Consider the following 15059-nt stretch of genomic DNA (forward strand, 5'->3'; position numbering starts at 1 on the left):
ACCTGATTAAAATTGGGGTGTCGACAAATATATCTTTATTTTAGCTATGGAAGGGCTAAAGTTAAAGCATAAGTCACTTCATTATTAAACAAATGAAGGTCTTATATATATATATATATATATATATATATATATGTGTGTGTGTGTGTGTGTGTGTGTGTGTGTGTGTGTGTGTGTGTGTGTGTGTGTGGGCGCACGCGTGCGTGCATGTGCCGAGGGACTACTTGTGAAAAGCGTTATAAAATTGAATCATCAAATAATTGGTCTAATAGAACTTTGGAAAAACGAAAGCAAACAGAAAAAGGAGTTTGCGCGTATTATAAACTTCTAACTCAGTTCACTTGCAGTCATTTTTCTTAATTTTATTACTTCCACATCATTACATCAACATTGATTTTTTTTATTCAAAGAAAAATTTAAATCGTATTGGGAACATTAATTTGGAATGTTCAATTTGAATTTATGAAAAATTTATAAAAGTTAAATATAATTTCATATTACACTTTATTTAAATTGACCCAAATCAAAATTATCTCAAAGCTAAAATATTAAACACTAAGCAAGCGATTGGATACCTGAAATCTTCTAACAGGCTCTTATCACACCAACTGGAAAATTACCTTACACATATAGGTGAGAAGGCAAGCGAGGTAAGAGGAGGACTTCCAGCGGCGTTGCCTTAGCCATGGTTAGCCCAAAGCGCTCCCACATGTCAACTGGGTCGTCGTCTGGAGTCGCAATCTCAAACCCATGTAGCAAATTGGCTAGTGTAAAATGCATAACCTGAAGAGCAAAAGAAACTCCAGGGCACATTCTTCTGCCCCTGCTGAACGGGATCAACTCAAAATTCTGCCCCCTCACATCCACATCCTTGTGGGTTGTCAAAAATCTCTCCGGTCGAAACTCGTCCGGATAGAGCCACACTTGTGGGTCTCAGTGAACCTTCCACAGGTTCACCACCAGGCGTGTGCCAGCGGGGACGTAGTGGTCACCGACAGTGCAATCTTCTATGGATTCGTGAGGTGCTGCTAGAGGCGCAGCGGGGTAAAGGCGCAGTGTCTCCTTGATGATGGCTTGGATGTATACCAAGTATTTGATATGAGTTCCCTGTAGTTGTTGTTGTCTCCCAACCTGGGCGTCCAATTCTTGTTGGGCTTTCTTTAAAGTGTGGGGGTTGTTGAGGAGCAAGCAGAGAGCCCATACCAGCGTCACATGTGGTGTCAGAGCCCCCCAACACGAGAGCCTGCGGTCAATTATGTACATTTTTGTAATATCAAAAAGGGGAATATGACATTTAACTAATTAGAATAATAATGCTTATCTAAAATATTATTTTAATTTGTCTTAGTGGCCTTACTAAAATAAGACAAAGACATTTAATTTAAAAGTATGCATTTCTTATCTTCATTTGAATTTATATGAGAGGCACATTGACCATCCAAAAATTATCAATGCTACTCTACATTTATTTTTTATATATTAAATGTTAGATTTATCTTTCAATTTTTTTGATAAAAAAAAATTACTCCAATAAAATAAAAATTCTATTCTCTCTCTCTCTCTCTTTACTTTTTTTCTTATAAGGTGAAAAGTTAAAAGACAATTATCATTTAACACAATAAAATAAAATATTTTTTGAAGTGTTAAAACCATTTTTCTCTTTGTACTGTATGTTTTTTTGTTAATTCTCACCAGCTGGGATCCAAAGATGGAAATACGAACTCCCAGAGGGCCAAAGGTAACAAAATTTTTCCAATCTACAAAACTTTTAATGGCCAAAATAGCCAGAAGATTGAGTTAAAGAAAGACCAACTAAAAATTGACAGCGCAGACAATGGCTATTTTCGAATGACGTGGCAAACGGGCCCACCCAAATCACGATTTAATCCTTAATTAAGAAGGTTGGAGATTCAATGCTCTCTCACATGCCCTATATATATATGCAATGGTCAGAAATGAGCGGTTCTCGCTAGGCCTGGCAAAATGGGTGGGCGGGCTGGGTTTGGGCGGGTCACTAACGGGCCGGGTCATAAACGGGCGGGTCATTAACGGGTCGATGTTAAATGGATCACACACATGCCAACCCTAACCCGCCCATTTAATAAACGGGCGGGTAACGGGTCACTCGTTTAAAAAATATGATTTTTTTATTTTAAAAATTTAAAAAATTTCATATAAAATGACATTTTGTTTTTAAAAAAACTGTATTTTATTTATTAATTTCTAAATAAAAAGAACATAAAATGTAAAAAAAAATACATCCTGAATACAATTTTTAAAAAATGTAAAATTAAAAAAAACACACACACAGTCACCACACCAGATCCGCGCGTCTGTGGTTCGTTCGAAGGAGACGATGACTGCCGACTGGTAGCCTGGCAGATCCGGCACGTAGCGGCGCACCAGTCACCAGAGGAGAGGAAAGACTGCCGGAGGGAGAGTAGAATCTGAGAGACAGAGAGAGTGAGAGCTGAGAGTCGAGAGTTGAGAGCCGAGAGCCTCTCTCAGAGACGATCCAGACGCCAGACGAGGAGACTGGAGACTGGAGTGGACTGTGGTCCATGGAGAGGCGCGACGCTGGTTAGGGTTAGGGTTTCTTTTTTTCAAGTGTGTGTGATTGTGTTTGGGAAGATTGAAGAGTCGAAGACCGAAGAAGACGAAGAGGGAACCGTGAGTCGTGACTCACTGACTCAGTGCGGCACTGAGGCGTGAGTCGCGTGAAGGGCCGAGCCGCCGAAGGCATAGCGAATTAGCGGGTGACCCGCCCAGACCCACTTAACCCGTTTATAAACGGGTTGATCCGGACCCGCCCAATTATTAATTGGGTTAATATTCTTAAACCCGAACCCGTTTTAAACGGACGGGCCCGAGTGACCCGACGGGTTATGACCCGTTTTGCCAGGCCTAGTTCTCGCTCCGCTCCGCCGTGGGAGAGGCTGGCTTATCCATTCTTTTTAAAAATATCAATTTGCGTACTATTTTTCTATGCTTTGGTGAAATGTGAATACTCAATACCCGCCATAGTGTCATTAGCATTAATAAATTCTTTTTTTTTCCCTAAAACTGATAACCAATCTCATCACCATAGTTAGATTATTCCATCAAGTGATTAATAATGTATCATAATTATAAACTTTTCATATTTCGAGATGTCATTATAATTTTACAAAATTCTGAGATCATTAATTAAAAAATATAATTACAATTATGATAACAATTTTTTATTTAAAGACCTTTTATATTATCTCAATAAATATGATTATAATTTCATTTGAGATAATCAATGTCTTACATTTCAATAAATACTATAATACACTTGTAGTATTTGATAATGGAATCAACTCTAAATCTTGGAATTAGAATTGTAATGCTTAATCTTATTCAATGATTCCTCCCTTAGGTACCTTTTCATTTTAATTCTAAACTTTTATGGTAAAATCAAAATAATATTTTATAACAAAATATAAAACTTTTAAAATATATACAAGAAAATAATAATATAATGCTACGGGTTTTATTATTTTATTCTTTTATAACATATATGTACATATTCAATTCATATATATACTTTCTCAGGTTTTGTGGTTGGCGATGAGCAGGTGATGTTTGAATGGAACAGATTAAAATGTTTCATTTATTAATACCGAGAAGGAGTTGTATTGATTGAGAATTTACCAGGCAGGTAGATTTGTTGACAGTGTCGACGCCGTAATCGGAAAGCCTCGAAAGAGCTTCGTCGCGCTCGAGTACGGACAACATAACGCCCATAAAGTCGCCGCCGTCTTCCGCAGAAACCGGCCGCTTCCCCTTGTGCTCCTCCAATCACTCCTCCATCACGCGATCCAATTCCGCCGCGGTTCTTTTCATTTCCCTCTCGTATCCCCCCACATCCAACCACCTCAGAAACGGAATAGCATCTCCCACCACGAACGACCCCATCAGCCGAAAAAACTCCTTCAACGCCCTCCGAAACCTATCGTCGGCGGCGCTGCCATCTTCCAAACATCGGTCTCCTATCACCATCCTAAGAATCACCTTCAGATTTATATCCCCAAACCACTTACTCATCTCCACCAGCACCGCATTTGAACCACCGTCTCCGCTGCCACAGGCTCCGGACAGTCTCCGATAGATATCGTTTACGGCCGCTTTCACTTGGGATTCAGAGACGTACTTGAGGATCTCGAGGCGGTGGCTGGAGAGGAGATGGGTCACGGCTATCTTGCGCACGTGGCGCCAGTAAGGGCCGAAAGGGGCGAACGCGAACATGGCGTAGTTGTAGCCCAAGTGCTCCACGCCCACTGCTCTGGTGCGGCTGGCGAAGACTTTGTCGTGAGTGGTCAGACACTCCCGGGCCATCGCCGGATTGCTCACGACCAGGGCCCGGTGCATGCCCAGCTTTATCGTGAAGATTGGGCCGTGCTTGTCGGCCATGTTCCCCAGCTTCCTGTGGGGGAGTTGGGATCCTCCGAGGAGATGGAGGTGGCCGATCACCGACCACGTACCGGCAGCTTCAGGGGCTGCTATTTTTTGGCCGACTGACTTCTTTCGGAAACTTGTGGAAATCCATAACAGGGAATAGAGGAAGAGAAGAACAGCGAAGGCGGAAGCAGCGTAAGTGGCGGAGGAGGAAGGGAGGAGGAAAAACTCCATGCCTTTCTGCAGTTTTCCTTTCCATGGCGCTCTGAATGAAATGAAATAATTGTAGAATTGTTTGGCTGATAAAGGGGTACGAAATATCTTTGAATTAGAATAGCCCATACGTGTACATTTTGTTAATGTCAAACCGCAAAACTCAAATAAAATTTCTAATTAACAAAAAGTATTAATAAACTAATTGTAGACACCAAATTGTTCAAAGATAAAAAAATAAAATTTTTATTTATAAAAATACAAAATACCAAACAAAAAAAAAAAAAAACAGAGATATAGAAAAAGGAAAAAAATACATTTTACATTTGGGAAAAAGTGGAAAAAAGAAAAAGAAAAACAAAAATGAATGAAAGTGGCCAACAGTCTTCAATTTACAACTATTTCAAACTGGCTAGAAAAAGAAAAAAAAAAGGTTAAACATCTACCAAAAGTAAAATATAAATGTGATTGGCATGAATGATTTATACTAAATTTTTGATTGATAAAATTAAAGGCTAATTGAGCAATTAGAATTAATCAATCAATCACAATTTAATTTAAATCATCTCTCAAAAGTCTATAAATAGAGAGACACATAGAGAGAAAAGGGACAAAGAGAGGCATTCACACAGTGAGCGATTCATACGGGGAAATTCGCACAAAATGTGGTAGATAGAGACAATGAGAGTTATAGAGAGAAATTCGCAAATAAAAAGTTGGCACGGTGATCTTCAAGTGGTTCCAGTGAGAAAATCACAGCAAATTCTGATTAGAAGCCCGAGGAAATAGCTAGAGAAAAATTCCTTGGCTTAGAGGCTTTGAAGATTAGAGAATTCGGGACTCAAAATTGCAGAAAAATTGACTTAAAGGTTGGTGGAGTTGAAGATCAGAGCTAGGCGTCAATTTTAGCTTTATTCTTTTGTATTTAAATTGGTATGGAAATATACTGAAAAAGGGTCAAGATTTGGATCCAATTTGTGGATTTGATCCATTGAACATGACCCAGTGACCCGACCTACTTTGCTGGGTTGAATCGACCCGTTTGATTTAAGGATCCACAGACCTGAGACTCATATCCAATTTGGATCTAGGTATGTTAATATTAGAGTCCAAAAGCCCAAATCAAATTTTCAAAAAGGCCAAACTTTAAAAGCCCAAGCATGTAATCCAAGTCCAACAGTGGGCTGAGTCCACGTTTTTCTAAAACACAAAGGGCTCGAGCCCAAGTTTTTAAAATTTAAGGCCCAATTATTAGAGCCTTAGGCCCAAATTTTTAAAATTCCCCACAAAACCCACATACGTAACCCAAAAACCATACCTAACTCAGTGGGTGACTCACCTCGAGTCAACCCAACCCACTGAGTGTTGGGGAGTTAACTCATCTAGAACATGATCCCAATGCAAATTCAGAACACAGATCAAGATAGTCTATTTGATTCAAATAAAAATATAAAATATAAAATAGGGGAAGGGGAACTTATCTAGGGTTTAATGGTTTGAGGAAATTTGATCCTTTTAAAAAAAAAAAAATAACCTACGAAAAAATAACACAGATAAGAGAAAACTAGAAAACATAGAAAACACGGAGAAGATTTGTAGAAACCCATGATATATAATAATAAAAGAAATTAGAAAAAATAGATTTTTGGCTAGGAGAGGAGAAAACCGGTGATGGTTTTTTAGAGTGAAAAGAAAACCATCGACGGTTATGGAGATTTACCGCGGGTCAGTAAAAGGTAAATGGTAATTTTGGGCCAGTTAAAGAGAAAACCGGCAACAGCTTTGTGAGAGTCAGAAAAAAATCGTCGACGGTTTTCTCTGTAGTGCTGGCTATAAAGAAAACTCGCAAGCTTCACTTTCATTAAACAAAATTTCTTCTCCCTCTCTCTCTCTCTCTTTAAACCCACAAATAACTTCCTCCTTCTCTTTACAATTCCGCTTCGATTTAAGCCCGAATCAATGATCAGAAACCACCACAACAATCAAGGGTCGATTCTTTAAAAGTTTACTGGAACAGAATTTTGGTTTGAGGAGTTCAGGTACCATCTCAAAACCAGGGTAAGTGGGGTAATTTAGAATTTTATGGTCAATTTGGAGTTTATAGAGCTTAGGAAATACTAAATGATAAATATACTGGGGGTTGAGTTGATTAAAATTGGGAAATATGAATTTTAGGGTTTTGAGCTTCGAATGTCGTGGGACGTTGATTTAGAGTTTCAGCAGGCTCAACAGGAAACAAGTAAGGGGATAAATTAAGTAAGGTATTTTCAAAAAATGTATTATTAAATATTTAGTATTTAACTTAGAAATTATGTATAGTTTTGGGAATATTGAGATGGAACTAAGGAAACTTTGAAAAACAGATTTAATATTATTTTTGTCTGTAAATGTGTTTTTAGGCCATATGATATGTTATAGAATAATACTTATTTAGGTGTGGCATGAGTATAGATTTTTACTGCAATAGCATGTTAGAATATTTCATGAAAACATATAACAATCATAATTTAATGATAGCTTTCAGAAAAACTATATAACAATACAATAATTATATTTTCATAATATTATGATATTTAGTCAGCACAGATGCCGTGATTTTCAGTTAGCGCAAATGCCGAGATATTCAGCTGGCGTAGATGCCATGATATTGAGCCGGTGCAAATGCCTAGATTTTCAGCCGACATAGATGCCATGATTAAGCATGTTATAATAGTTATTCAGAAAATGTTATCATTACAAATGTTACACGTGATTTTGAAACAGTTATACATAACAGTATTATGAATTGTATATTATATGATAGTAGAACTTGGATGACTTAGTTTAGATTCAGAGCATGGTGCTGTAGCTATTAGTTCAAGCAATGCTATCACACATCCCATATAGAGTGTGAGAGGGAGATAGTCGATTGAGCTTTAGTGTAGTGCAGGTGGCCCCTGGTAGTCTAGACTAAGCCGGGCAAGCCAATCGTACTTACAGACTTACAAGTTTGACCTAGCATGGTAGGCCAACCATTGTTAGGTCCCACCTATGGGTTGCACAACCCAGTCATGTGGGGGTAATACATGACATTGGCTACCTATCCATCCAGGATGTGATTTTTGTATTGTATAGATATAGCAGAAGATTTTTATGTATACAAAAATTTAGTATGTCACAGTATGTTATATGAAATATGACTTATTTAGATTTATACAGAAGAGTTTTTATTAGATTTATCAAATGCAGTTGAATTTATGTAAAGGTTTTCCTTATTTAACACATATAATATACCAGGTATAGTATATGTTTATAATACAATGATACTCATATTACCACACACTAATATTCGTTTATCTCCCTTACTGAGAGGTGTCTCACCCCAGCATTACTAACATTTCAGGTGATCCAGTTAGACGAACAGATCAGGCTTAGAGATAGAGGAGAACTTTATACTACCCTGTCTATAGGGTAAGTGATTTTGGGAGACGTATTTTTGAGTAGTTCCTAGGGGATTTGGTGGATGATTATGGAGAAAGGTGTATGTATGTTTGGAAACTACTAAAACTTTGGTATTGTAATTATGGTGATGTAATTTATGTTTTTCGCGGCATAGGTGTTTTGTTTGTATGAACAAGACTTCCCGATGTCCACTTTGGGGACTGAGACATTATAATAGATTTTATAAGGGTATTAGAGCAATATAATTTTATAGTCTATATATAGAAAAAAAAAATGGTATGAATTTTTGGATCGTTACAATTTGGTATCAGAGCCTAGGTTGTTAGGTTCTGTAGACTATAGTGTACAGCAGAGAACAATACCAAAGTATAGGAATAGATCTGAGAGAGGATTGAAATTAGGATAAATCATAATTTAAGTGAGTTAATGTTAGGAAGTTAGGGTGAGAAATTATGGTTTTGTCTTGCGGTTTGGAGACAAGAACTTCGGGGTGGTTTCTGTGATTTTCCTAGGGTGACGATTCCAGGAAAACCATAGTAAACTATCGTCAGTTTGTATTTCCGGACGGTAGGACTGAACCTTAAATTAGAAATAAGTCGTATGAGGATATCTTCGTTATATAAAGGTATTAGTTATATTATGAAAATAGGGTCCTCAGACTATGTTTTCTAATTTTAGGATGGACCTCGAGAACAGCAACATGAATACTGAAAGTAGTGGCTACATGGAGGCTTCTAGCATGGGTGGCAGTGACTTTGAACAGATGTTGCTGAAATTAGAATAGCTTTCCCAAGAGGGGGTGGGGGGGGGGTGAATTGGTTTATTTAAAAATTTATCCTCTTTTTAACCTTTTGCTTGGCTAAATACAACAATAAGAAAATAACTTAATCAGCTTATGATTACAATCAAATCACACCACAAAGTACTAAAAATTGAACACACAATCCAACCAACCAAAATTTCTTTATGCCTTTTGTCAGCTGCCTTGTGGTTGTTTGTAAACCTGCTTTGAATAAATTTTGTATTGCGCTTCTTTTGATCAAGATTTCCGCAAATTAACCAACGTACTCCCTTTTGGGTTTCTGCAAATGGTTAACTAAAATGTACTTTCTAACAATCAAGAGTCTTCTTTAAATATGGATTTTTAAGCCCTGCAACCTGCACTTATCATTCACAAGAATATATTGTGTAGAAAATAATGAGTAAGGAAAAGAAGGAGACGCGAAGATTTTATGAGGTTCGGCTTCAACACAGCCTACATCCTCGCCTTTGGAAAATCACCAAAGGATTCCACTATCGTAGTTCCTTTACCAGGTGGAACAACACCTTTTACAACCACTCCTTCAAGTAGGCTAGAGCCTGCCTCTCCAAACAATGTACTCTCATTCGGTTAACAATCCAACAAGCTTTTAATCATCCAATAACTACAAGAGAATCAACAAGAGGATGTGTACAATGAGTGCTCACACACAGAGCAAGTTAGTACAATTCAAATCTGTATACTTCAGAATTTAAATATAAAGAATGAAATACAATTTGAAGCCTAAGACTAGAATTCACCAAATTCCCTTTTCTCTAGATGAGAAAACAGTAGGTAGAACTCTGGGATTGATGATCAACAATTTCAGAATACCAGCACTTTCAGATTGCAAGTAGTTGAACTAATTTGGAACTTTGTATGCAAGAGAGCTTAGAGCAGATTTTTCAATTCTTGGTGAGTTTTAATTTGTAAAACCATGTATTTATAGGTTTTCAAGAGTATTTTTGTATTGGCCAAGTTTACTTGGAGTATTCCCAAGTTTTTAGAAAATTTGGAGCACAAGCAACTGATATTTAAAATTTGAAATATTTAAAAAATTTGCCCGTTAAGAGTGTTCAAACGACTGAACCTTTAGGGTTAGTCTTCTGAAGTTCCTTAACCTTTGAAAATTTTAAACTGGATACAGGGTCAGACGACCGAGGTTAGGGTTTATGCTTTTGAAGTGTCGGTTCAGATAACTGAAGTCAGAGTTCAGTCTTCTGAGGTGCTTTTTCCAGTTTTTGTGTTTCATCAATAATTCTTAGACGATTTAACTTATTCTTCAGACGTCTGAAGTAATTCTTCAGATGACTGAACTTAAAGTTTAGTCTTCTAAAGTTGCCACTTCAGGCTTCTCAACAGAAACTTCAGTCTTATGAACATTTTAATTTTTGATTTTTTATTTCTGTTGGGAGTCCCAGCCTAGAGTATATAGTCTAGAAGGGGGGGTGAATAGACTCTTTACGTGGAATACATATTTTTCTAAAAAATAAAAAATCTTGGCAAGATACAAGAAATTATATTGCAATATAAATATAAATCATGCACAAGCTATAAAATAAATAGTGTAAGGGAGAGAAAGAACAACACCTGTATTTTTATGTGGTTCAATACCAAGCCTACGTCTACGCCTTAGCACCAATCCAAGGATTCCACAATCCACTATAATCACTCCTTCCACAGCTTAGTAACAAATCCCTACCGCTCACAAAGAGCCTTTATCGATTCGAATCACAAAGAACCTTACAACTTGGTTCACAAAGAACCTTTCACAAGAAGATAGAAGATTACAAAGAATGCTCCTTACAATGAGCAAATATGATTTACAACTCAAACCTCACACTATTCTCTCAAGAATTGAATTAAAAAAAATAAGTGAGCAAGAAAAAATGACCACATGTAATGAAGAACTAATATCTAATGTGCTAGATTTTGTATAAAATGATGTTTTTTTTACTAACAATGATCAAAGACCTTCAAAAACATGTTAATACAAGTCTAATAACTTGTATTTATAACCCAAGAGCCTTAGGAGCCGTTAATTAGACATTTGGGGGGGGGGGGAAGAAAAGATATTTTATTTGGTAAACTAGTCGTTTTCTGTCCGTTAGCATCATTCTGCTCATTGGACTCGTCGACTAGGCCCCTGCACTCGTCGACTAATCATATACTGCACCTCGTCGACGAATCACCTGTGTTAGTTAATGAGATCCCTGAATTAGAAAATGTCCTCAACATGAAAGTTGTGGAATTTTGTCTTAGATTTCCAGGGACACCAAGATTGTCCTATTTAGACTTTTCTAACAAAAGTTATGCCCAAAATACCGAAAGGTGTTTAGGACTCAAGATTACGGTAGCGACGATTGCTTTGTTTTTCCTTATCAAAAAGCTTTTTAATGACTCAAAACATTCTTGGAAAAAAGCATATGAAAGGTATTAAGTCTGATGGAGATTAAAACTTATTCAAATGAGTTTTCTTTTGAATATAATATATCTTAATTAATAAAACACGTTTGAAAACCCATTTTGATATCTTATATGCTTATTATGTCTTTTTATAAATATACTTGACTTTCTTTAAACCTTTAGGACACAAGACTTATTTTGATAAAACCGGGACTAAGTATGAAGATGTTCCAAATACTAAGATGTTTGAAAGCTTGTCTCTTTAGAAAACATATTTGAGTTTGGGATTCATTTAACAAACTCTTTAAGTTTAACTTTGAAAGCCATGAAAGGTGAGTTTGTGTTTATGTCTTTAGTACAATCCTATATGCTCATGTGTCCTAGTATGCTTATGCAATGACTCAACTCTTACTCAAAAATCATGCAAGACACACACCACAAGAGTTACAATATGCACTCACTCACACAACCCTTATTACAATTAATTTATTCACAATAAAAACTTCATGATGAGCTTTGGTGCTTTCGAGTCAGCGTCCTTTCGATCTTTCCTATTTGATGTCTACTCGGTTCGATCCTTACTTCTGATTTGGTACCTTCGTGTATCCGACACTTTGTACCTATACTAGATAAGATCTATAGGGATGGAAAATACTAGGAACAACAAATAGGTTAATATCATCAAAACATATAAACCAAGATAGTGTAACTATCAAGGCTAACATTCTCCCCCTTTTTGATGATGTCGAACCTATTAAGAATCTACTTAATCTTTATATTTGTGTTTGTTCTTACTAAGACTTATTGTGCAAAGATAATCTTACTTAGAACCATTAATGGATTGTTATCATCAAAACAAAACAATTAAACTTTCGTAACCTCTAAGGCCAACATTCTCCCCCTTTTGATGATGGCAAACCATTGGTGTTCTATATGAGGTATGTTTTAAAGTTTCCCCTTAATTTATGCATATTTTGAAATGATATTTATAATTTTCTCCCCCTTATTATATGCATATGAGACATAAAAACAATTCATGTTCATTTGAGCTTTTAACATGCATTCCATAAAATAGAAATTTTATAACATTAAATGCATATTTTCCCCTATACATACATCGTGTTTTCCCTCACATATATAACACCATAAATCTTATCCCCATGGATAACTTCAAATAACTTCTCCCCCTTTGATCATCATAAAAAAGAGAGGTGCTAATCATTTATCTTAAAAATACTCTAAGAGCCTATTAAGACTAGTTTCCATGGTGGTGAGGTGAGTATGTGCTAACTATATAAAAACCAATTTATTGGTGCTAAATTATAATAGTTGAAGTTCCTAGATTGGCTTACTTACTCACGAATGATGATCTCTCAGGTTTATTACCATTTGTTAAAGATTGAGAGATGATACTAAAATATGGTAGAATACTCTTATATTAAAGGATAATTCAACAATGGATGAATAAGAGTATAAGAAAAAACTTTCTTCTTTTTCTGTCAACCAAAAAAATTTGTGAATGCTTGAAACCAAATTGCATATCACAAACACATTGATGCTCATGGTTGGGTGTGGGTTTCCTAGATAAGAATGAATGTTCATTATAAGTACCCATTATTGCTTTGAGGTAATGACAAGATGAATTCCCAGTTTATTCAAAAAATTTCTTTTCATCCTATTGACTTGGATATATATATATATATATATATATATATATATATATATATATGTAGTTTTGAATCTCAAAGTGATGCTTGACCTAATTCAAGTGAGTTAAGGATAAGATCTAGTTAGTTCATCACTTGTCAATCAAAAGCTTCCATTATTGCCACTGTAGAGGACAAATTTTCCTCTTAAAGGTAAGGGACATTGAATTATGTGGCAGTTTAGCAGCTCTAATATATGATATTGAATTTTCCTAAGAATTTTGTTGAGCAAATATCTCAACAAAGTAAATCTAAGATAAGAGGTAGATAATTCCAATGTCAAGAAAACCTCTTCTTGAATTACTTTGGTTTTATTTGCATCCAAATAATGAGTCATACATCCCTTGGTAGGGGATGCTTATCAGATTTGAGTATAACTCGAGAGCTATTTTGCCAATGCAGTAAATTGTTCCAAAGCAATCAAAATTGACATTTTTCCTATGAAGAATTCATGCTTGAGATTTAAGCATGGTAAGTGTGTCATTTGGTCCTAGAGTATTTTTTTATGGTAGCATTTTGTCAGGGAAGGGAATGCTTTTGCATTAACAAAGGTTAAGAAGTTTCCCTTAAATCAACCATGGAGGTAATACTCTATCTTCGAGTCAATATAACTAAGAATCCCTAGGTAAATATTTCTAAATGATCATGATGGGATATCTTTTGGTAAGCACTAGAGATTGTTTCTTGAAACTTTTTACTAGTTTGATTTCTCAGTGATGACTCATTATCAAAGATGAATTTAGGATTGGATGGTTCGTAGTGTCCATGTTGTTATAATTAATTTTCCTAACACTCAACTTCTTATGGAGGGATAAAATATGCTTATAGTGTAGATGTACTTACTATGTTTCTAAATTTTAATCATTTATCATTAAAAAGAATAGATTATGTAACTAAGGAATATCTCTTGTCCATAAGAGATGGATCTAACTACTATAAGCATGCTCCTGAACCTTTATTCAACACCTAAGTTTTTCATATTAGAAATTAAAGGTTTCTACCTTTTCCCCAAAAATAGGCTTTTTTAGTCCCTTTGCCTTGCATTTTGGAGGAATGATGTCAAATGTTTCACAATAGCAAATATTATTTCATTCCTTACGAATCCTATAGGGCAAGCCTAACTATAAAGATTGTGAGGGTGTGCATGCTACTTTATCCTAGGTAGAGGTAAATAGTCCTAAGTCCAAGATGACTTGTACTTTAAGCATAGCAAGTATGTCCTTACTACTTGGCAAAGAGCATTAGAGGTATACTAAACTTAACTTAATAATGCTCTAGGAGACATGTTCTCCTAAATTGCCACTAAAGGGAAGGTATTCAAAACATATGTTATAAAAATATTACATGTTAGTACTTCATTTGAATACCACTTGTTGTTATGATGATTTTTACAAAAAAATAATTTCATGAATGCTATGATCTCAGTATTCTAACTGTATATCCAAGCAATCATATATCATCAAAACAAGTTATGTGACTAAGAAAATATCTCTTCTTCATAAGAGATGGACTTATCTAACATGTGAGCTTTAGAAATTTTATATTTAAAACCTTAGTAATTCACATGAGAAGAACAAGGTTTTTTTCATTTATCACAAAAAAAATTATTTCTAAATAACAAGTTTTGCATGCTATTTCATCCCATAAGCAATAGTCAATATTTCAAAATGAAATAAACCAAACAATTGAAAATATATGCAATTAAAGCATTATATTGGTTTTCAAATTTGAAGATCAATATTGACATGGATATCAAAAGTTCCCAATAAAGTAATTTAAATAGTTTAAAATGCATAGGCTAGGATTTTAAGATTTTAAGCAGAAACTTAGTCACCATATCCCTTTTAACTTTTTACCTAGGTCAACCTGGATTTTAATTCCTAATCCTAGGTTCTAAGGAAGCGGTGTTTAACCGGACTAGGTAACTTTGGGTACCCACTCTCCTTTGGGTCCCAATGGGTTTCTTTTCTTGACAACACATTCCATCTTCCTCTCTTTGCCTCTTTCTCCTCTATAAGGGCAAAAATATCTAATATGACCATTTCTTTCATAATATAAATAAATTTTGTTTTCAT

The 15059-nt window shown here is 35.7% G+C and overlaps 1 pseudogene; it reads right to left on the reverse strand.

Moving 5' to 3' along the window:
- Positions 1-621: 621 nt before the first annotated feature.
- On the reverse strand, positions 622-4761 carry LOC131162813 (cytochrome P450 CYP82D47-like; annotated as a pseudogene).
- Between the last annotated feature and the right edge of the window lie 10298 nt (positions 4762-15059).

The sequence above is a fragment of the Malania oleifera genome, chromosome 8, assembly GCF_029873635.1.
Source record: "Malania oleifera isolate guangnan ecotype guangnan chromosome 8, ASM2987363v1, whole genome shotgun sequence".
Taxonomy (NCBI): Eukaryota; Viridiplantae; Streptophyta; class Magnoliopsida; order Santalales; family Ximeniaceae; genus Malania; species Malania oleifera.